The sequence below is a fragment of the Scyliorhinus canicula genome, chromosome 7 (assembly GCF_902713615.1).
Source record: "Scyliorhinus canicula chromosome 7, sScyCan1.1, whole genome shotgun sequence".
Classification (NCBI taxonomy): domain Eukaryota; kingdom Metazoa; phylum Chordata; class Chondrichthyes; order Carcharhiniformes; family Scyliorhinidae; genus Scyliorhinus; species Scyliorhinus canicula.
In genome coordinates, this window is record NC_052152.1 from 175390049 (window position 1) to 175413021 (window position 22973).

Consider the following 22973-nt stretch of genomic DNA (forward strand, 5'->3'; position numbering starts at 1 on the left):
ATTTTTGAGTTGGGTTACTGTGGTGGTGTGGGGTGGGGGGGGGGGGTTAGAGGATGAATCGTGTGGGGGAGGAAATCAGACCCAAACGAGAGGAAAGGGAGCCAGGTTTCATGCTTATGAATGCAACCCAATAACCTCTGCTGGAACGTGCGCACACACACACACACACACACACACACACACGTTAGTTGTGGACAGAATTAGGCTCAATTTTGGTGTACTTTATTCTTTCCTCCCTCACTCCACTGTTGAAGCAGCATGCTGACTCTCAGTGCCTTGGCTCTCATTTGATGTAAGCCGAGTTGGGCAGGGCACTGGGGGCTTGCCAGAACACACGCAACTGTACCCCAGCATGAGTCACTCCGTTCAGAAGGGAGAAGAAAGAGCCCGAACGGAGTAGTCCCACAGCTTGTCATTTGATTTGCGGCAAGGCAAAATTCAGATTTATCCTTGCATTCTAATTGAAGTTACATAGCACCACAACAGTGGGTAGCACATACGTTACCCATCTGTCTCTTCAGGAAACTCTTAAAGCTGCACCAACAATAAGATATTACTGGACTGGGCACCTAAAAACTTTATCCATTTTGTCGGCAACACATATGCAGCCTTTTTCCTCCATATTAAATGTTACAGCATTTCAGGACAATGTATGGCAAAGCAATTCCAGAATTGGGATTTAACTTTTTAGACTTAAATACAGTTTGAGCTGTCAGACAGAAGGTCTGAAGTTCTATTTAAGAAGAATTTCTGTTTAGAAAATGTCAAACTTGTAGAATATGGTTGGGAGAACAGGATACATTTGAATTATGTATAGCAATTACATAACATAATCATGCCTAACTGCAGGCTACCATATAGTTACAGCTGAATGATGAGACTGTCATTCCCTTGTGTATAGCAAATTCCTTCAAAATTACCAATACAACTATCAAAAGAGATGCATTAAATTTTATATACACAGACAAATCTTTTTTTTTAAGATAAAAAAATCGTCTCCTCCCCCCCGCCTGGCCCCGCCCACCCTACACAGACAAATCTAGTTGATTTAAGGATATCTAACTTATGAGGTCATAGAATCACTACAGTGCAGAAAAAAGCCATTCGGCCCATCGAGTCTGCACCGACCCTCTCGTAAAGAGCACCCTACCTAGACACACTCATTCACCCTATCGCTGCATACCCATCTAACCTTTTTGAACACTAACGGGCAATTTAGCATGGCCAAAGCATCCAATATGCACATCTTTGGACTGTGGGAGGAAACCCACGCAGACATGGGGAGAATGTGCAAACTTCACGCAGTCACCAGAGGTCGGAATCAAACCCAAGACCCTGGCGCAGTGAGGCAGCAGTATACAAACTTGGACATGGATTTCAATTTACTATCATGACACCCGGACTTCGAAGGAACACTGAAGTGTGTGTAAATAAGTTAGATCACGATACCATATGTCTTAACATTTTTTTTAATGGTCGCAAAATGAACTAAGCAAAATCTGTGATTTACTTCAGACTTAGCTGTTCAATTTCCTTTCATCCTCTAAAAATAGGTTTTTTGAAATTTTTCTGCACAAGATTACCAAAATCTCATATGAGACACATTGCTTTGTTGCAAAGTCTAATAGATTTATTTATATTTCTCTTTTTCCAAAGTAAAATTATTGATTTTGTTGCCCATCCTTAGTTGCCTTTGCGAAGCTGGTGGTGAGCTTCCTTCTTGAACTAAGGTGTAGGTACACCGACAGTGCTATTAGGGAGGGACTTCCCGAATTTTGAACCAGCAACAGTGAAGGAACAGCGATACTTCACCCCTGAAGTATTCAGACGAAACATTTTGAACACTTCTTAGCTGCCTATTTCCAGAATACAGCAGATGAATGACGATATGTTTTCAAGTTTAACATTATTTTCTCTTACATTTCTCCCCTTATTTTAAGAGAATATATTTCCTTTACATTGTGCTGTCGCTGCATTCTGAAAAAAACACCACTACATCATGGCAAACGAAGGTACAGAGATAATCAAAGATTCTATATTGCCCCAAGCTAATTAAAATAAAAAATTCCACCAGGTTAGGCCAGGAAATATATTGATTTATACCAGGAACAATGGGAATGCAGCAATTCTTTTGGCTCCACTCCATTGGAAACATTTGTTTGCATATGGAAATTTAAATTTAAATTTGGCTAATAAGTTTATCAAGTGCATATAATCACGTCCTTACGAGTTGGAACACTCGAGTGCTCAAGCGTGATTTTAAAACAGATTTGGAAATAAGATCACATCCTAGATTCTCCCTGAATATTCCTGTTGCTCAAATGAACAGCAGGGACCCATAAGTAGCACTCATCCAAAACTTCAAATAATATATTATCTTCCTAATACAAGTTCACATTGTTGACAGTCCCAAACCACACCATGTAAAAACTATAGCTAAAAGTAAACTTGTTATTTCTTCAAAAGGTTCCCATGATCAGTTGAAGTGCTAAACCGTCAGTTAGCAGGGTGCTCTCTTAGTCGGTGTTCCAGTCATAATGGCTTCCTCCCGCACTCCATCTATTTTGAACAGGAAATTTATAACGGGAAACTCCCACTTGCACACAATTATTTTTTAAATAACCACAAAATCCCCTAGTAGAAAAAAATTCTGGGCAAGAATTGGTATATCTCACTGCCTTTAATTTTAAGTAGACAAATTTCCAGCTCTGCAGTATCACCAAAGAGATAGCAAAATTCCATGGCTAGTCTGATACATCATTGCTCACTATCGATGATTCTCTCAGAGATAATGGCACTTAACATTTGAAGCTGTGTCACAGCTTGACACGAGTCAAAGCATAGAAGTGTGGACAATGAGTACAAATTAAGTTGAGGTGTGCTTGTCAAAATTTACACTACTCTTAGAAGTATAACTGAAAAGGAGGCATTATTAGTTGTCTGAATGCGCTCACTTCCAAAACAATAGGGGGCCTGCATTCTCAACCTGCCCCTCGTCTGAGGTCTGGTTAAATCACCACCAGTCAGCTCTCCCCCATCAAAGGGGAAAGCAGTCTGTGGTCATCTGGGATTATGGTGACTTTACGTAGTCAAGTACAACAGATGAGAATACTCAAATCAAACTATGATGATTCATGGCTATTACTAAAATATCTCCAAGCCACCTTATTTCAGCGAGCTGTTGTGATTATTAACTTGTCTTTAATACAATTAACATTTCCAACACGCGATAGTCATGGATTAAATATTGTGTTGCTGTGATGCAGAAATATCCGAGACAGAACTTCAGAATGCAGCATGCACCTTAATTTATATTGTGAAGGGCGGCACAGTGGTTAGCACTGGGATTACGGCGCTGAGGACCCAGGTTTGAATCCCGAACACTGGGTCACTGTCTGTGTGGGGTTCGCACATTCTCCCAGTGTCTGCGCGGGTTTCACTCCCACAACCCAAAGATGTGTAGATTAGGTGGATGAGCCCTTAATTGGAAAAAAAATTGGGTACTCTAAATTTATATATTTTTTACATTATACTGTGAAAACTATGTTCAACAGTCAAAACCTCTGATAAGAACAAGTTGGAACTACAGAAAAGGGCATTAAAATGATTGACGGTATTTGAACAGAAATGTAATTGAGGTTCTCATTGCAAAAACATTTCGAATGCCTTTGTCCAAATACTCCGCATCCCAAACATATTTCCCCATCCGCCTTATCTAAGAGCATTACTGGATCACAAAACAAGTCTCATTCTACCCATTTATTAATTTGGGCCAAACATCTGTTCCTCTCATCAGGCAGCACAAATATCTATTCAATTTTCTCACAAATAACTCAGAATAAAATATGCAGATTTACAGAACTTCACAATGTTTTAAATATCGGCACCAATTTACAGCCTTTCTTCTGAAAAATTATCCATGAGACTAGCTTCAGGATCTCCCCACGGCCTGCTAAGCTCCCAGACCTCTGGTGGCTTCACCATGTTATTTTTGTTAACTACATCAGACCAAACTCTAGTGGAGTTTAGCAACTTCTTTATGTTTAGAATGAAACAAAATGCCCACAGATGCAAATTAGTGTAGCAGATGCTGCATTAAATAACATCTATTTCACCTATTGACTCGGCTTTCTGATGTGGAGCACAGATCAATATTGTTGGCACAGATCAATATTGTTGGCAGTTGGATCCTGGATCTAATCTAAAATCTTGCACCAATTTTGCTGAACGGAGTTTTTTACATTCTCCATCTTGGTCACCAGTTCCTCAAACCATAATTTCCCTTAAAAATAATCACCACATCCCATCTGTGAGAAATTTATGTGTTGTTTCTCTGAGCAGGTAATCATCTGTACATTTGTACAAAAAAAGTGATACCATGTACTAAGTCAACAAAGAAGTACAGAATGATATTCACTGCTAACTTCCAACACTGCAAAAACAACTTTTATGATGTTTTACTCGGACAGATTGCTAATCAAGTATAAATGTCTTCAATTGGAATGTTAGTTAATTACTTGTTACACATTCTACAAAGGATCATCATTCACGACAAACAATTTATCAAAATTTAGAATCACAACAGAGGCCATCTCTTGCGTAAAGGGAATAGCCGAGAAACATGTTCACACAAAACGTCAACTGTGAAATTAAGCATATTTCACATTATTTCAGGGACCAATGGAGAAATGTTTCAAAGAATGGGGAAGCCCTTTCTGGGACATCTCTGCTCTCACTGGAAACTCCAACCAGGAAGTGGTTGAATAGGACTGCAAATGTCTCCACAGCCCTGTGTTTGTGTGCATGAACTGCTGGAGCACACTTGCACCAACAGAATGGAGGATGTGGGCAAACAACACCCCAGCTATGGCCAGTAGCCAATGTATAATAAGGTTTCCCTACCCAAGTGGAAACCCCCCACCCCCCACTAAATCGACTTGGGTTTCTTCTCAATATTTCATTTAACATACCCAAATCTGAAAATCCCTCTGAAATTACTGTATTTTAAAAAAAGAATCAAATCTGGCTAAAGTAAATACTCTTTAAGGTTCTGACAAAATCAATAGTCTCCCCTTTCTTTACACAGGTGGATCTGCTCAGAAATCTCCAATTTTTTCAAACCTCCAACATATATGCAGGTTTATTTCTCTGGTATGAATAATCCAGTTGGTGTGAACACCATGTAATAGGTTCCCTACCCAGTTAGGCTGTGCTGTTTATAAAAAATCCCACACTTGAACCGAGAAGTTTAATATTTCGTCAAGGTTTAACCTGAAGGAAATCGGAAGATTCATGCAACTTGGGAGAGGCACGCGGTAAATCATTGAAAGACTGCTTCTGTATTGGTATCACAGTCTGGAAAGCAGTGCCTATGTGCGTACGTACATCCACCTAAGTTCAGTCTCCACATGGGAAGCAGCCGGGCCACAAGCTGTGTGGGGTGCACTCCGCTCCACCGGACTACCTGTTACAGAAATCCCACCTTCTCAACAGGCAGCCTTTAAAGGGCGAGGATTGCAATCCGACTCGCCCTCCTGTGTACAGATCGGCCACCGATCGGAAACAGCACATGGGCGAAAGATCATGTGCACCGACTGGTAGTTTACACCGCCAACTCTCTCTCTCTCTCGCGGAATAAAATGGGGCTTTTATCCCAAGGAAGTTGGCCGTTTCCACACACCGAGGATAACCGTTAGAAACGGGAATCGGATCATCAAACGGGGCCGAGATCCGCCTCCCAGGAGCAGACGGTTAAGCGGCGTTGCTGCTTTAAATCAGGGTCACTGGTTTAATCTCTAACCCCCTCTTCCCCCCCCCCCCCCCCCCCCCAGGGCCAACGCCAGCAACTCCCTCCGGACAAAGTCAGGCTCGAGTGGGAGACAATACCCGGGCAGGCCGCGGACTCGGCCTCAAGCCGCGCTCTCCCCGCACTTTTCAAACCGTCTCAACCCTTCCCCCCCCCCCCCCCCCCCCAAAAAAAACCCACGGCTTGGGCCCGCGTCCGGGGGGATTAGAGCTGAGGGGAGAGTTGGCTCCAGCTCGGCCCAAGGCCAATTGGGGGCTTTTCTGCAGCCGAGAGACGGGCGTTGACGCAGCAGGAATGGAGTCGGGGCCTCTTCCCCCATCCCCCCACCAACCCCGAGGCTCAGGCTGCACTCAGCCCGGGTCCAAACCCTTTCCACCCACCGCCAGCAGGGAAGCAAAACAACACACACTCACACAGTCAACATTAAAAATACCATTAAACAAAGTCTCCCAGGCGAATGGGCGAACGCCGCCCAACACTCACCGATGAACCCATGTATGTGTGCAGCAGCGGAAAGGGCCCCGAAACCAGTCACTCCAGCACAACAGGGGGAAAAAAAAAATGATCCCGAGAAACTGCCTCCTCCTCTCAGCCTTGAGTAACCAGGAACCTGCTCCCCCACCCCCCTCCCTCATCAGCGGAAACCACAGCCTGGTATTGTGGGTAAGGCCCACCCCCCTGCCTGCTTCAACTCAATCTCACACAAACACAACAACCCTTGCTTGCTTCAACTCAATCTCACACACGCAACAGCCCCTGCCTGCTTCAACTCAATCTCACACAAACACAACAACCCCTGCCTGCTTCAACTCAAGCTCACACAAACACAACAGCCCCTGCCTGCTTCAACTCAATCTCACACACACAAGAGTTGCCTGCTTCAACTCGATCTCACACACACAACAGCCCTGCCTGCTTCAACTCAATCTCACACAAACACAACAGCCCCTGTCTGCTTCAACTCAATCTCACACAAACACAACAGCCCCTGCCTGCTGCAACTCAATCTCACACACGCAACCCCTGCCTGCTTCAACTCAAGCTCACAAACACAACAACCTCTGCCTGCTTCAACTCAAGCTCACACACACAACCCTGCCTGCTACAACTCAATCACACACACACACAAATACTTTTTTTAAATGTTTTTATTAAGGCATTTATACATATACATCAAACACATCCAAAACCCCCCAAAAAACAGACAGGAAACCACATAACAAATAAATAACCACCACCCCAGCAGCCACCCTCCCTGCCTCCTTTTTTAACTCCAAAGTCAACGTCCCCTGCTGACTGCTTAACTACCCTTGAAGAAGTCAATATTGGGTTTCCATCTCCAGGCAAACCCCTCCACAGTCCTCTCAAGGCAAACTTGATTTTTTTCCAACCTAAGGAATTCCGCAATGTCGCTCAACCACACCCCTGGTTTCAGCGGCCCGGATTCCGGTCCCTCCATTCCAGCAAGATCCATCCCCAGGCTACCAGGGAGGTAAAGGCCAAGGCGTACGCCTCGCTCGTCCCTTGGACCCCCAGGTCTTTCAACACTCAAAAAATCGTCACTTCTGGACTCGGGACAACTTTCACCCTCAGCACATCAGACATCACGTCAGCGAACCCCCGCAAAAATCCCCCCAGTTTCAGACAGGACCAAAACGTATGGAAATGGTTCGCATGCCCCCCGCATACCACCCGCACCTATCCTCCACCCCCTCAAAACAACTGCTCATTCTGGCCAACGTCATATGCGACCTGTGGACTACTTTAAATTGAATGATGCTACACCTAGCACAATAAGAGAATACCTTCATAACCCAGCTTCGAACACCCTCCCCAGCTCTTCCTCCCACGTCCGCTTAACTTCTTCTATCGGGGCGCTTCCAGTCCATTAATTCTTTGTAGATCTCCGACACCCAGTGTGATGAATGTATTGCAGTAACCATTCACCATATATGTAACTGTACCACACTGTTTCCCATGAGGGTGCCACCTATGGACCATTGTAAGGTATTACCTGGAATGTGTCATGTTGGTGCCTTTGTGGGCTCCGCCCCTGGCTCCTCCCCTTGAGGGGAGGTATAAAGAGCAGTAGCCCTGTAGGCGGCTCTCAGTAGCAGAGCAATCGCAGGTTGGCACTGTTCTCGTTGATTAAAGCCACAGTTTACATCTACACTCTGTTTCGCGTGAATTGATGGTCGCATCAACCTGGCCTCACCAACCCCTGTCTTTGATATCACCTTGTCCTGCAACCCCGCGGAGGGGGGGTGGTGCGCAGATCAGGAAAGAACAGCACCTGTTTCCTTACATAGTCCCGCACCTGCAAGTTCACACTCCTCTACCAGTCCCTTCAATCACTGGAAGCTCCCCCCCCCCCCCCAAATAGGTCTCCAAACCACTCGATCCCTGTCCGCCGTTATTCCCGGAACCTCACGTCCAGCCCCCTCGGAGCAAACTTGTGATTTCCACAAATAGGTGCCCACCCGAGGCACCCTCCAGCCTCAGGTGCTACACACACACACACACACACACACACAAATCCAACAGCCCCTGCCTGCTTCGACTCAGTCAAAGCAGGAGGGTGATGATGACTTGCTGTGAGGTCTCCTTAGGTTCTGCTTAAGTCTGATTCCTGTCTTTCTGGAGACAGCATCTTGACTCCCAGCCTCATGTCTAAGTATGGGTCAGGGCACACTCCTTTGACCTGGAGTTACAGGGTGGAGGGGTGTCAATCCCCACGAGGACCACGCAGAAACCATCATTGATATTCCCGAGGGACTCGTGAAGTATGAGCTTCCCAGAAATGGGGCTGAGGCCATTCACCTTGGGCTCCTTATGGACTGATGTAAAACGTGGCCCAAAGCAGGGCCTAGACAGACTAGTCCCCCCAGCAAGGATTGTACTGGAAGCGAGATGCTGCTTTATGCAGAACATTGTATATGGTTAAAATAAATTACTGTTCAATTCTCGCTGCTTTCTCAAGTTACTGAACTGGCGATGAGGATTAAAGGAAACTCCCGACTTGCTTGTAGAACCACCTGACTGCCTGAATGTGCTCTTTGGGATGTAACATTGTCGTGATTTAAGATGCCGTTATTCGGAAAATTGGACACCTTTGATACAGGCCTGTAAGATTGGAACCAGTATGCGGAAAGCATGAGGTATTTTTTTCTGGGCAAAAGGATTTTAGGGGAAGACCATCTGAAGGTCCTCCTCCAGATCCCCTGTGGGGCCTAGATGTTAGGATCATAAAGTGTCTGACTGAAGCAGCTGCACCGGGCTCCAAATCCTTTGATGTGCTGGTTGCTATGGTCTGGGAACAAGGCCGCTTGGATTGAAAGAAGAGCCATAGAATTATCACTTTCCCATGAAAATGTGGAGAATGGTGTCCAGGAGCTCCAGGGTTCCATGGACTATGATGTACACAGCATTGGCTGCACCCCCCCCCATTCCTACGAGTGACATGCCCCAAGAGAAGGGCCTATGGGACATAGTCGCCAGCTGAGCATGGTGGTCAGACCCTCTGGCCAAGAACCACCCCAGAAGACATCTCCCCTGAAGACAAGGAAAAGGACTCATAACAGCGCTGAACTTGCAGTCACAGGAAGCGTGGTGGTCGAGGTTTTCAGAATCGACAGCAAACATGTCACCCTGGGCAGGAACCACAAGCACCCCGAGCCAGGACTCTACGCATTGCACTGTCCAATGAAGACAATTGCCATGCAACTAAATTGCATTGTGGCACCTAAAGTAGCCCCAATGAAAATAACCCTCTAAGTAAATGGTCACCCCTTGGAATTAAAAATTGATATGGGGGCTGGTGTCTTGGTCATCGGACAACATGTGTTTTACAAGCTGTTTTTCCCAGGACCCACGCCGGCCAACCATTGTGACCCATGCTGGCCGACCTTGGCGACCACGCCGGCCAACGTTCTCAGCACACCATTTTCACTAACCTTTAATGCGACAGGTGAGCCTGCTTAGTCCTCACGATCTCACTCCAATCAGGTTCACAGGGGGAGAGGGCTATGCGCCGATCAGGTGCAGACTTCATCCAGTTCCTTTGTGCTGTCTTCATCTTTGTGAAGATGGAAAATCCAACCTCGCACATGTAGGTCATTGTGAAAGGCATTAACAACAAAATGCTTGTTTTACTCACCATTGGACACTCCTCAGAGACACTACTTCAGAATGCTGACAGCCATTTCCGGTGGCGGCCATAGTGCAAGTGGTCACACACAGGGCAGTTCCTGCTTGAAGGTGTAGAAAAGAGCTCTTTTTCCCCAAAATCGGAGGTGCAGGAGGATTGCTTGAAGGCCATCAAAGGGGCTGTGGCAGCCCCTGATCGATGGAGAGGGTGGAGAAATGTTAGGAGGCACAGGGCCACAGATCCGAGAGATTGAGAGTGTAATGTCGGACCACAGCGATCGCGTGGTGGCATTGGAAGTGGAGGTGGGGCTCTTAGGAGACCTTTGAAAGACATTGAGGGCAAAGGTGGACGAGCAAGAAAGTAGGTTGAGAAGGCAGAATCTGCAGATAGTGGGCCTACCTGAAGGAGTGGAAGGTGCGAGTGCCACGAGGTACGTTTCAAGGATGCTGGTGTGGTGGGTGGCGGAGGGGGTGCTGGACAAGGCCCCTGAGGTGGACGGAGCGCACAGGTCTCTGAGGCAGAAGCCTAGAGCACGGGAGCTGCAATGGGCGGTGATCATAAGACTCCATAAGTTTGTGGAGAAGGAGAGAATTCTGCAGTGGGCCGGGGGAAGCACAACTGTGAATGGGAGGGGAACAAGGTCTGAATATACCAGGACTTTGGAAGCTAACCTGGCAAAATGGCATTTGGGGTTCAACAGGGCCAAGGCGGTGCTGTATCGACAGTGGAACAGGTTTGGGGTGCTTTACCCGGCGAAACTGTGAGTGACCTATGAAGGCCGGGAATACTATTTTTAGTCCCCAGAAGCGGCCAACGACTTTATCAAGGAGCATAATTGAGGGCAGCACGGTGGCCCAGTGGTTAGCATTGCTGCCTCACTGCTCCAAGGACCCGGTTCTGGGTCACTGTCCATGTGGAGTTTGCACATTCTCCCTGTGTTTGCGTGGGTTTCGCCCCCACAACCCAAAAATGTGCAGGGTAGGTGGGTTGGCCACGTCAAACTGCCCCTTAATTGGAAAAAATGAATTAGGTACTCTAAATTTATATTTTAAAAAGGAGCATAAACTTTGGGAGAACTGAACTGAGCAATTTTGTGAAATGGAGGGGCTGGCACTTTGAACTAATTGAGAACACGGATAGAGTAGGGTTTGGAGAGAGGTGTTTTTTTCTTTTCCTCCGATGTAGAGGGTTGTTTCTTCTTTTTACTATCGGGTCGACAAAGAGTAGCAGGGGTGAAAAGTTTGTAAGGGAATGGTTGTCCCCACCCCCCTCCTGCTGCCTGGGGCTGTGTTTTTTCTTTTTGTACCTTCTTTCTTTTTGTTTGTCTGTGGGGGAGGTGACCTGTGGTTCGAGATGAGTCTTTGTTTGGGTGGAAGAGGGGGAGAGCAGCAGGGAGCCTTCTTCACAGAACAGAGAGGTGAGGGCGGGGGAGGGGCGGGGAGTCAGCAGCAGCCTTTGGCAGAAGTTGCCACACTGGCAGATAATGCTGGTGAACAGAAGTGAGATGGGGGAGAAGGCCGAGAGTGGTGGCCGTATGGGGGGAGGGGGAAAGGGAGCGTGATGCGGTGAGGCAAGGTTAGAGAAGAAACATGGTCAGGAGCGGAGAAAGGGATCATCGCGAGGAATTAAGGGCTATGGGGAGAATGCTGGGAGGTGGAGTTGAAATGCCCATCAGCCATGATTGAATGGCGGAGTGGACTCGATGGGCCGAATGGCCTTACTTCCACTCCTATGTCTTATGGTCTTATGGTCTTATCTTGGATGGGATCGGTACAGGGTGAATTTTTTTGTTAAACTGAGATTACCCAATTATTTTTTTCCAATTAAGGGGCAATTTAGCGTGGCCAATCCACCTACTCTGCACATTTTTGGGTTGTGGGGGCAAAACCCACGCAGACACGGGGAGAATGTGCAAACTTCACACGGACAGTGACCCAGAGCTGGGATCAAAACTGGGACCTCAGCGCTGTGAGGCAGCTGTGCTAACCAGTAGGCCACCGTGCTGCCCTGGTACAGGGTGAAATTAACGGCGGTAGAACCGAAAGGGGAGTGTGGCTGATGAGAATTGAGGCATAAGGGTGATGTCATGGAACGTTCGAGGGCTCAATGGACCGGTGAAGAGATCTCGGTATTTTGCGCACCTAAGGAGTTTAAAAGCAGGAGACGCATGAAGGATCTCCGCATGAAGGACCAGGTTAGGCTGAAGAGGGGATCAGTGGGTCAAGGTTTCCACTCAGGGTTTGATTTAAAGTCACAGGGGTTTGCCAATTTTGATGAGTAAGAAAACGGAGTTTGTGAGTGGAGTATTAGAAGGGACACCAATGAGATTGGTGAATGTGAATGCACCGAATTGGAATGATGTTTATGAGGGAATTTCTGGTCGTAATCCCGGACTTGGCCACACACCTGTTGTTAATGGGAGGAGATTTCAATTGTGTCATAGAGTCGAAGGTGGATAGGTCGAGCCCCAGTTCGATGGGTAGAATACGAATGGCAAAGGAGCTAGGCGGGTTTATGGAAAAGATGAGTATGGTGGATCCGTGGCGCTTTAACAACCCAGGGGGAAGGGAGTATTCATTTTCTCACATGTGTATAGGGTGTATTCAAGACTCTTTTGTGGTGAGCCGGGAGGTTTTGGTTAGGGTGGAGGGGGCAGAATGTACAGAGATAGAAATCTCGGACCATTGGCTGGAGATTCGGCTTAGATCGGGACAGGGGCAGAGGCCAAGGTGGAGGCTTGATTCGGGGTCGTTCGCAGATAGAAGGTTTTATGACAAAGTGCGGTTGTGATTAAAGATGATGTAGAATTGAACCAAAACGTGGCGGTCTCGGTGGAAAATATTTCGGAAGCACTGAAAGCAGTGGTCCGAGGGGGATTATCTTGTTCAAGGTACATGCGGATAGGGAAAGGAGGGAGGAATATGAACGGCTAATGAATGAGATAGTGGAGGTAGATAGGGAGTACTTGAGAGCGCCCACCACGGAGGGATTGGCAAGGAGGAAAACAATACAGGGGCAATTTGATAAGCTAACAACGGGGAGGCGATGGTCAGCTGCGTGGGGCAAGAGGGGTGCAGTACGAATATGGGGAGAAGGGGTGTCGAATGTTTACGCACCAGCTATGGAGGCAGGCCGCATCCAGGGAAATATTGAAGAAGCGGACTGGGACAGAGGATGTGTTGTTGGAGCCGGAAAAGATAAACGAGTTGTTTAGGGATTACTATAAGGATCTTCACAGGGTGGACCCGGGGGGGGGGGGGTTTGAAGAGGGGGACATGCAACATTCCTAGACAAACTGGAGTTTCCATAGTTGGAGAGTTGGAGGATGAGAAGAGGCAGGCACTAGAGGAGCTATTGGGACTGAGGGAGGTATTGGATAGTATAAGGGTATGAAGTTGGGGAAGGCCCCAGGGCTCGACGGTTATCTGGCCAAATTCTACAAGGAGTTCGCTACGAATCGGGCATCACATCTCTTGGGGGCCTTTAATGAGGCGTTGGAGAATGGGGAGCTGCCAGAGATGATGACGCAGGCAATGATCACTTCAATACAAAAAAAGGGGAAGGACCCATTGGAATATCGCTGTTAAATACAGACGAATAAGTGCTGGCTAAGTTGGTGGCGGGAAGGATGGACAGTTGTGTCCCAGGGGTGGTTGTGGAGGACCAAACAGGCTTCGTAAAGGGCAGGCAGCTTTCAAGCAATATAAAGCGACTGTGAAACGTGATCATGACCCTGTTGAGAGCCCAGGTGCCACAGGTAGTGGTGTCCATGGACGTGGAGAAGACATTCGACCAGATGGAGTAGTGGTACCTGTTTGAGGTCCTGGGAAGGTTCGGGTTTGGTTTGCGGTTTGTGGCGTAGGTGTGCATGTTATATATAGCACCGACGGCGAGTGTGTGAACCAAGACATGGGTTTACAGAACTTTGAACTGCACAAGGGGACAAGGCAAGGGTGACTGCTGTCAACACTGCTGTTTGCGCTGGCTATAGAGCCTCTGGCAATGGCTCTCAGGGGGACGGCAGAGCGCCGAGGAATTACGAAGGGACGAAGGGAGTATCGGGTGTCACTATACGTGGAGACCTACTATTGTATGTTTCAGACCTGCTGGAGCGCATGGAGAGGATCATGGACCTGTTGGGGAAGTATCGGGCATTCTCGGGACATACATTAAACATAGGGAAAAGCGAAGTGTTCCCAGTGAACGAATAGGGTTGGCGAGCCAATCTCGGGGGAGGCCATTTAACGTGGCCAGAAACAGTTTTAGATACCTTCGGATTCAGGTAGCTAGGGAGTGGGCGATGCTTCACAAATGGAACTTAACAAAACTGGTGGAGGAGGCTAAGGAGGATCTGACGAGGTGGGATACGCTGCACTTGACTTTGGCAGGGAAGGTCCAAGTGGTGAAGATGAACATTCTGCCGAGGTTCCTGTTCGTATTCCAGGCACCCCTGATCTTTGTACCGAAGGACTTCTTTTGAAAACTGGATATGATTATTTCAGATTTTGTATGGGGAGGTAAGGTGCCATCCGTTAAGAGGACCCTGTTACAAGAGACAGAGGCAGAAGGGAGGGTTGGCATTGCCATACCTACTACATTATTACTGGGTGGCGAAGGGTGTCATGGTGGTGCAATGGTTAGCACTGATGCCTCATGACGCTGAGGACCCAGGTTTGATCCCGGCCCCGGGTCACTGTTTGTGTGGAGTTTGCACATTCTCCCCGTGTCGGTGTGGGTTTCACCCTCACAACCCAAAGATGTGCAAGGTATGTGAATTGGCCACGCTCAATTGGCCCTTAATTGGAAAAAAAAGAATTGGGTACTCTAAATTTTTAAAAAATAAGTGGGTGGTGCACGTGGAGAAGGTGAGACGGTGGTGGGAAGGAGAGGGAGTAGAATGTGTGAGGATGGAGGGAGAATCCTGCAGGGAGTCCAGCCTGAGGGCTTTGGCGACGATGGCATTGCCAATGGCCTCTAGGAAACATTCGGAGAGCCCTGTAGTGCAGTCCACAGTGAAGGTCTGGAACCAGCAGAATGCTCCCTCCGTATACCTGAACAGGCACCAGAATGTGGAGACTGGGGGCTTTTCACAGTAACTTCATTGCAGTGTTAATGTAAACCTACTTGCAACAATCAAGATTATTATATTATATATTTCAGTGTTAACGCTGTTTTGCAAAAACTACAGTTTTGAGCTGGGGGGATAGACGGCACGTACAGGAAGTGGAGAGAAATGGGACTGGTTAAGGTTAATTCCCGCTGCCTCAGAAAGGCAGCCAGCATAATTAAGGACCCCACGCACCCCGGACATACTCTCTCCCACCTTCTTCCGTCAGGAAAAAGACACCAAAGTTTCGGGTCACGTACCAACCAACTCAAGAACAGCTTCTTCCCTGCTGCCATCAGCCTTTTGAATAGACCTACCTCGTATTAAGTTGATCTTTTCTCTACACCTTGCTATAACTGTAACCTTATATTCTGCAGTCTCTCCTTCCTTCCCTCTGTACGGTATGCAAGGAACAATACTTTTTACTGTATACTAATACATGTGACAATAATAAATCAAATCAAATCAAATAAAAAGTTAGGGAATTGTACCTGGAAGAAGGGTTTGTCAATTTGGAGGAACTGAAGGAGAGGGTAGAGCTCCCGAAAGGAAGTGCGTTTAAGTACCTGCAGGTAAGGGACTTTGCGTGGAAGGTTTAGTAAGTGTTCCCCAGGTTGCCAAGGTACACTCTGTTGGAGCGACTGCTGCTTCCAGATGGGGAAGGGGAGGGCGGGATTGGAGACCGAAACAGGTGGCTGGGAGAGCAGGAAAGTGAGCAGGTGATGAAGATTAGGGAAAAGTGAGAGAGGTAGCTGGGAGGGGAGATAAACTGGGGAGTATGGAGTGAGGCGCTATGAAGGGTAGATGTGACCTCATTGTGCGCAAGGATGAGCTGGACACAGTTCAAGGTACACATGACTCGGGCAAGAATGAGTGGGTCCTTCCAGGGAGTGACAGACGAGTTTGGGAAGGGTGGGCAAGGACCAGCGAACCACGTTTATATGTTCCAGGGCTGCGAAAAGTTGAGGAGATTTTGGGTGGGAGTGGTCGAGGTGCTAACAAGGATAGTGGGAGTGGAGGTGAGCCAGACCCATTGTTGTTGATATTTGGGATATCGGAGAAGCCGGAGCTGATGGAGGGGAGGAAGGCCGATGTTGTGGCCTTCGCCTCTCTGATTGCCTGTTGATGAATTGTGCTGGAGTGGAGGTCAGCAACGCCACTGGGGGTAGTGGTTTGTCTTGGGGACTTATATGACTTTCTTCAGTTGGAAAAGATTAAGTATGAATTAAGGGGTTCAGCAAAGGGTTACGAGGTAAGGTGGGAGGTGTTCGTGGCCCTGTTTGAGGAGCTGTTCATCGCAAGGGGCAGAGAGAGGAGGGGGTGAAAAAGGAGAAAATTTGTACAAACGGCATAGTTATGTGTTGGGGACTTTGTTCCCCGAATTGTTTATGTTTTGCAACCTTTTTTAAAATAAATTTAGGGTGCCCAATTCATTTTTTCCAATTAAGCGGCAATTTACTGTGGCCAATCCACCTAGCCTGCACATCTTTGGGTTGTGGGGGTGAAACCCATGCAAACACGGGGTGAATGTGCAAACTCCACACGGACAGTGACCCAGAGCTTGGATCAAACCTGGGACCTCGGCGCTGTGAGGCAGCAGGGCTAACCCACTGTGCCACCGTGCTGCCCTATGTTTTGTAACCTTTTATATACGGTTGGAATAAAATACATTTTAATAAAAAGAATGATGACAGCCTCATGGATTTGTGGTATGTTTTTAATCTGCTATCACAGGTGAGGCACAGAAGTTCAGTCTCTTCATTTTGAAGATTTGTTTTTGCCCACCTCTTTTTCAAAACCAACTTCTCTTCGGTAAAGTAACAAAAAAAACTGTTGATCAGCACAGCCAGTGTTGCGACTGAATAAGGCTTGCCAGTTTATTGGCAGTTCCCTTGTTGTCTTCAATGTGTCGTAGCAGTGTTGGGAACATGTAGTAGTTTTGGCTTTGTACTTGCACTTGCCAAACTCACAACGTCTTTTGGAAAGCATCTATTTCTTCACAGTTTGTTTAGAATTGAGAGGATGTCTGCGAGTTAAGATATAGTTAGCATCCAATGCTCATTTGGCAGTACTTTCCTGCATATAACACACATGGGCTTTGCATCCTGATTTGCATTCATATAATTTACAGTGCAGAAGGAGGCCATTCGGCCCATTGAGTCTGCACCAGCTCTTGGAAAGAGCACCCTACTGAAGCCCACACCTCCACCCTATCCCCGTAATGCAGGAACCCCACCTAACCTTTTTGGACACTAAGGGCAATTTATCATGGCCAATCCACCTAACGTGCACATCTTTGGACTGTGGGAGAAACCGGAGCACCTGGAGGAAACCCACGCAGAGACGGGGAGACCGTGCAGACTCCACACAGACAGTGACCCAAGCAGGGAATCAAACCTGGGACCCTGGAGCTGTGAACCTATGGGTTCAAATTAACAAAGCCATACATCAAGAAATCATCTGTACAGTGGTTGTTTCCGATTTCAATTTCTTCTCAAAGAATTGTACACCAGAGGCCTTGCAGCTCACACCAGCACTGCTTTGTTCTGCCAGGGACTCTCCTGTGCAGCTCTCTCCAGCACATTCAGTTGTCTCTGGCCCTCTTTTCCTTATTACAAATGACTCAAGTTCAGCTATTCCACAGCCCCTTAATGGGAAAAAATATAATTGGGTACTCTAAATTTAGTTTAAAAAATGGAAACTCAGAAAAGGATTTCCCAGTCCCAAGAAAGTGCGAAACGCACCATCCAAGAGGTACAAGGGATGGAGGTGAAGGTTTTGGGGCATTGCCCCTCACATGGCATCCCCGTGGCCCGAACCAAATGCTGTTGCGACTTTGACCTCTGGACGAAGGGCCGGCGGCTGAGACGTGCAACATCCCTGAACTTGGCTGAAGGCAATTCCGGCTGATGTGCTCCACATGGACTCTCGTCTCGCCTTACCCGGGCAGCAGCAGAATGCTCAGCGCTCCAGTCAGCCTGGTCGAGGTAGGCGTCAGTCCTGGGGCCGGTACTTGAATGACCCGGAAGAGGGCAAGGATAAGGCTGCGATGCACCTGAACTGATTGGTAGCGGACCGTGTGGCCCCATTCGCCTTTCCGCACAAGTAAATGGTCATACGGTCCAAATGGAGCACAGTTTCTGCAGTGGCGCAGAGCACTTTCAATGTTATCAAACAGGGAGTGGATACTTTGGGCGGGGTTCTCTGTTTGGAGACCATTATCTCCTGCCGGAAGTGAATTGCAACTGGTTTATGATCTTCCTGGGAGCGCAAACTGGCAAACAATTCACGCAAAGTAATGCTAGAGGGACTCCCGATATTGGGCCACCATTTTGAGCGGGAGCCCATAGCGAAGGAGAAGGAGACCCCCGCAGAGGGACCCTTGTAATAGAGATCCCCAGGCACCCCTGTAATAGGGAGAACCCCCACAAGGACCCATGTAATAGAGATCCCCCAGGCACACCCCGACGGATCCCCTCAGGAATCCCAGGAATGGGGACCCCCCACAGGGACCCATGTAATAAGGCAGTCCCCCGCACAGGGACCCCCTGATGTTTGGGACCCCCACCCAACAGGGACCCCCCATTGGGACCCTCTGCCTAAAGGGCCCCCCTCCAGGGACCCCCCCACACAGACCCCCCCCCCATCAGAAAAGAGACCCCTGTGTGGAAGCTAGAGAGCAATCCAGACAGGGGCAGTGAGAAGAATTGCAGCTGTATCATTTACCTTGAAACTCCATGTGTCCATTCCTGGAAGGAGAGCAGCTATGACCTGCCTGGGGGTGTGTAGGTGTGGGATGGGGGTCTTGTAGAGGGGGGATGGGCAGGCAGTGCATCTTGAGGGGGTGTGACCCTCGTTTAGGATTGGGTGGGCTCTATCAGCATGGCCCTGGCATGGTGAACTTTACAGTGGGCGAAGGGGGTAAGTCCTTGGGGTGGGGGGTGTTTACCCCCTTGGCCCACAGCAAAGTCCACCATGCCAGTGCCACGCTGGTAGAGGCCACAAGTGATCCATGCCCATGTGATTCACAGCCGTGGAGACCAGAGAAACACGGAGGGTCAAAGCATAGAGTGCCGGGCTCGCTAAATGGATGCAAATGGTCATTAAGATCCATTTGCATTTATTGGCATGCTTGCACGTGGCATGAACCTTGATTCCGGGGATCAGAGCATCGCGTTTGGGTAGCACCCAACGTTGACCCGATTTTGCCCCGACGCCTGATTCTCCATCCCATCGGGCAACGTCATCCGTGTGTCTTGGGATGGAGAATCCTGCCTTTTGTCTGTGGCTGACATGGTGGCTCATTTGGCAATTTATACAGGGGAATGACTGAATATCCTGGGGTCTGTTATATTACACTTCATGGTAATATGTCGTTATCCTTTGCCTTGTGATCCAGAATGATCTGATGAGTTGATGATAAAGAAGCCAGCAATCTTTAGATTAAAGAAAAACTAATTTATTGTATAACGATTAAATTAAATAGAGTTTGCACACACTACAGAGCTATAACTATTAATACAGTAATCTGTAATCTCATATTAACTAATGATGTACTCGTGATACTTCTCTATAATCTAAATTACTCCCTGAGCTGTGATCAATACTTCCCTCTCTCTGCAAACACTTAACTACTCAAGATTCCCTGAGGTCTAGAGCGGGATTTTTTCAGCCCAGGGCCGGGCTGGAGAATCCCCACGACCGGCGCGAATCGTGCCACGCCGCCCCGACGCCAGCACGCGATTCTCCGCAGAGCGGAGGGGCCGCTGGTCAGGGGCCGCTCTACGCGGCCGGCCCGCCGATTCTTGGCCTGGAGTGGCCGTCGTGAAAACGCCGAGTCCAGTCAGCGCCGTCCACACCTGCTCTCAGCCAGCGGGACCTTGCGTGGAAGGGTTGGGGGGCGACCTGTTGTGGGGGGATCCTATTCTGGGGGGGGGCCTCCTTTCCTACGTGGCGGCACCGGTAGCTCTGCGCCGTGTTGTGTCGGGGGCGGCGCGTTGAAAGAAGCCACTGCGCGTGCGCGCATCCTGCGGTGCCCAGTTCACGCCGGAATCGGCAGTTGGAGCAGCGTGAACCACTCCAGTGCCATATTGGCCCCCTGTAGGGGCCAGAATTAGTCGTCGCGAAGGCGTTTATGACGGCGTCGACACTCTGCCGCGGGATTAGAGAATCCCGCCCCTGGTATTTATATTGGGAATTGGTGGTGCCCTCTCATGTTTGAATTATACTGACATGTAATAATTAACTCTTCACTGGCGTACTTATATACATATCATTACAGGGTCCACCATCACTTCGGCGGTTTATAGGCGCCAGTCAGTGCACCTTCCCTTCATTGTTCTGCAAGGAAATGGCTCTGACCAGTTGGACCGTGATTGGCTGCACCAGCTGCAGTTAGATTGGTAGTATATTCTCCAAGTAGGGTCTGGCAGTTTGTGGGTCGTACTGAGTGAATTCCCAGAGGTTTTCCAGCCTAGTTTAGGTACCATTAAAGGGGCTGTGGCTAAAATCAATCCAGGTAGACCCGATAGTCCAGCCCCGATATTTTTGTGCCCGCCTGGTCCCCTACGCTGTAGTGGAGAAGGTTGAGACCGAATTTTGCCGTTTAGAAAGTTTGGGCATTAACCAGCCTGTGCACTTCACTGATTGGACCGCGCCTCGGTGGAGACTACACATTGACAATGAATATGGGTTTGAGGTTAGACCGCCACCCTTTACCTCGAATCGAGGATCTGCATGCAACATTGGCCGATGGCTGTACATTCGCAATATCAGACATGAGCAACGCTTACCTACACCTGGAGCTTGATAAATCTTCATGGAAGTACATCACAATTAATACGCACAAGGGACTCTATGAGTTCACCCAATTTCCATTTGGAGTTTCCTCGGCGTGCGTAATCTTCCAGTGCTTCATGGAGAACATCCTGCATGGATTGCCGCAGTTTACTGAGATGATGTGTTAGTTGTGGGGGGAGAACGGAACAAGAACTTTTGCAACACATCGAGGTGGCAGTTTTCCGAATATGGGGTCCGCCTATGCCGCGTAAAGTGCGTCTTTCACGTGAAGGTAGGGGTATATTTGGGATAGTGGTGGACCAAGATGGCCCACACCCGGTTGCCGAGAAGGTACGGGCAATCAAAATGGCCCCTGCTTGACGAGACACCAGGAACTTTGCTCTTTTCTTGGATTAGTGAATTTTTAGGGGTGCTTAATTCAGAATTTGGCTAGTTTCCTCACCCTCCGCTTGCTTTTGAAAAGGGACCAACCGTGGGCTTGGGGTAAGGCCCAGGATTCGGCATTTAACAATGTGAAGCGACGGTTGGCTTCTTCAGTGGTGTTGATCCATTTTCACTCCTCAAAAACTTTGTATGTCATGTACGATGCTTCACTGTATGGCATTGGAGCAGTTTTGTCCCATCAAATGGACGACAGCTGTGACCATCCGATCGATTTTGCCTCACCCCAGATGCTGGCTGCAGCCGAGAGAAAATATGCCCATTTAGAAAAAGAAGGTCTGGCATTCATATTTGATGTAAAGCGCTTTGATCAATATGTTTATGGTTGCTGTTTTTTTTAATTGTCAGCAATCACAAGCCATTGCTTGGCCTCTTCCGTGAAGACAAGGCGATTACGCCAATAGCGTCTGCAAGGATTCAGCACTGGGCTCTGATATTGACTGCTTACGAATTATTTTGAGCATCACCCAGGGATCCAGTTTGCACATGTGGATACATTGAATCACCTTTCCCTGCAAGTCAAGTGCGGCAGACAAAGTGATTGCTGTCCTGAATTTCATGCCCATCACTGCCTCATGTGTTCATGACTGGACACAAACTGACCCTGTGCTTGCCAAGGTGCATCATCTGATGCTATAAGCTGGGCAGCATTTGCTGTTACTGGGGAGATGAAGGCTTTTTCCTCTAAATTGTGAGGGGAGACTGTGGGGGAAACAGCATCCACCTGTGGGGAACCAGGGTTGTTGTCCTGGCGAAGGGACAGCCTGACATGCTGAAGGATCTTCGCAATGGACATCCCGGAGTGTGCAAAATGAAAACGCTGGCATGGAACTACGTCTAGGGTCAGACATGGATATCGAGACGTTGGCCCAGCAGTGCTGCGTCTGTCAGGAGAACCAGAAGATACTTGCAGAGACACTCCTTGACCCTTGGGAGTGGCAAATACACAAATACAACACACCTGCTGAAAACAAGGACACTGAGTGAAATGAGAATGGAAAGTGCGGAGGCACTGGCCATAATTATACAGTCTTCCTTAGACTCAGGAGCGGTGCCAAAGTACTGGAGAATTGCAAATTTAACTTTCGTCTTCAAAAATGGTGTAAAGTTTAAGCCCAGCAACTACAGGCCATTCAGATTCGCTTTGGTGGTGGAAAACGTCCATAAACAATTTAGGACAAAATGAATAGTCACATGGACAAATGTGGGTTAATTAAGGAAAGCCATGGTGGCACGGTGGCACCATGGTTAGCACTGCTGCCTCACGGCGCTCAGGACCTGGGTTCGATCCTGCCCCCGGGTCACTGTCCGTGTGGAATTTGCAAATTCTCCCCCTGTTTGCGTGGGTTTCACCCCCACAACCCAAAGATGTGCAGGGCAGGTGGATTGGCCACGCTAAATTGCCTCTTAATTGGAAAATAAAATTGGGTACTCTAAATTTTAAAAAAATTGAGGAAAGCCAGCAGACTAGGGGATTTTCACATTGCAGGGTTAGTGAGGGCCTACTTGTGACACTTGTAAAGATTATTGTTATGAATGTCTTCAGTGAATATCATGTTTAACTAATTTGCTGGAATTGTTTGATGAGGTAAATGAGAGTTTTGATCAGGGTAAACATGTTTATGTGGCACTCATGGACTTACAGAAGGAATTTGATACAGTCCTGTCTGACA

The 22973-nt window shown here is 48.0% G+C and overlaps 1 protein-coding gene across 4 annotated transcripts in view; it reads right to left on the reverse strand.

Moving 5' to 3' along the window:
* Positions 1–6440, reverse strand: part of zbtb46 (zinc finger and BTB domain containing 46) — a 94242-nt gene extending 87802 nt beyond the window's left edge. For 3 of the 4 annotated variants that reach the window (XM_038803336.1, XM_038803334.1, XM_038803337.1), the window contains exon 1: positions 6290–6440. The gene's annotated coding sequence lies outside the window, so the exon portion shown is untranslated. The remainder of the gene's footprint in view (positions 1–6289) is intronic. The other variant, XM_038803335.1, reaches the window with a different exon arrangement.
* Between the last annotated feature and the right edge of the window lie 16533 nt (positions 6441–22973).